This window comes from Aplysia californica, unplaced genomic scaffold (genome assembly GCF_000002075.1).
Source record: "Aplysia californica isolate F4 #8 unplaced genomic scaffold, AplCal3.0 scaffold00997, whole genome shotgun sequence".
Lineage (NCBI taxonomy): Eukaryota > Metazoa > Mollusca > Gastropoda > Aplysiida > Aplysiidae > Aplysia > Aplysia californica.
In genome coordinates, this window is record NW_004798267.1 from 127167 (window position 1) to 128607 (window position 1441).

At 37.1% G+C, this 1441-nt stretch overlaps 1 protein-coding gene across 6 annotated transcripts in view; it reads right to left on the bottom strand.

Moving 5' to 3' along the window:
- LOC101846847 (cGMP-specific 3',5'-cyclic phosphodiesterase) overlaps window positions 1-1441 on the bottom strand; it is a 128438-nt gene that overhangs the window by 54339 nt on the left and 72658 nt on the right. The window lies entirely within an intron of this gene.

The following is a 1441-nucleotide window of genomic DNA, read 5'->3' on the forward strand; positions in this document are numbered from 1 at the left end:
TGTATGTATGTATGTATGTATGTATGTATGCATGCATGTATGCATGCCTGCATGCATGCATGCCTGCATGCATGCATGCATGCATGCATGCATGTATGTATGTATGTATGTATGTATGTATGTATGTATGTATGTATGTATGTATCTATCTATCTATGCTCGTGTGTGTGTATGTGTTTGTATGTGTGTATGTGTGTGTATGTGTGTGTATGAGAGAGAGAGAAAGGAAGAGGGAGAGAAAGAGAGAAAGAGAGAGAGAGAGAGACAGAGAGAGAAAGAGAGAGACAGAGACAGATAGATATCTATCTACCAAGAATGGTATTTGAAACATGTGCCTTAGCCTATGAGCGCATACATCTTTAAGCGTAATTTTCATCTTGGATTATATACCGTAAATAGTAACGTGCTTTTTTGGACGGGTTTAGCTTCATCACTTCAAACATGGCAAAGGCTGAATAGAAATACCCGTCCAATCTCAAGCAAATCGTGTTAATGCTGAATAATACTCATTTGTGCCAAATGATATTGAAGAAATAAGACAAGAATAGAGAAGATAAATCCAGCGCCTGAGTGCGAGTACTCTTGTTAATGCTGTTCTAAAGGAAATATTCAATGACGTCAAACTCAAGAACTCTAGCACTGGAAGTATTATACACATGATGCTGCTTCATTTAAAGCCCAGTTAGTAATACTCGCTTACAGGGACAGAAATATGAAACCATTAATTTCATGCAATCTCGATCTTATAGCGGTTCACTTTCAAAGCTTAAGAGAAGAAAAATACTCAAGCAGAATTCAGATGTGGTGCCTTAACACTTCGGTATTGGATGTAGATTAGGTTTATTAGCTTTGCTCATCTATTTAAACTGATATTGTCTAGAAATACACTTGTTCCAACCACTCCATCATTATGTCTCTAAACCCTAGGACACCATGAGCTGGGGTGTTAGGCCTTTGTTTTCTTGTTTTCACAGAATCCCTATTGGTTTTATTAGGTAGAGCAGTTTCTTTCATACCGCCTTGAATGTTAGATGAAGAGGTATGAGATATCGTATGTCGTCGATGCCGCTCAGGTTGTTTTATAACTATTTCGTGATAACAGTAAAGAAAAAAATAGTAAATCTATGCGTTCACGTATGTATTAATTAACTGACTTCGGTTTCCCTGGATCAAATCAAGACATCGTCATCAGTGGGCAAGGCTTAAAAAAAAATAAATTAGATGTTTGGAAACAGATTTAGCGAGATTTTCATCTCGGGTAATTATTGCAGATGGCAGGGACAAGACAAACGAGAAGTTCAGGAAAAGAACGATTAAAGCGATTGACACACAAAATTGCTGTATTCTATTCTTAAAATCGACCAAAAGAGGGAGAGAAAGAAAGAGGGAAATATAGATAGATAGATAGATAGATAGATATAGAGAAGGGGAGAGAGAGAGA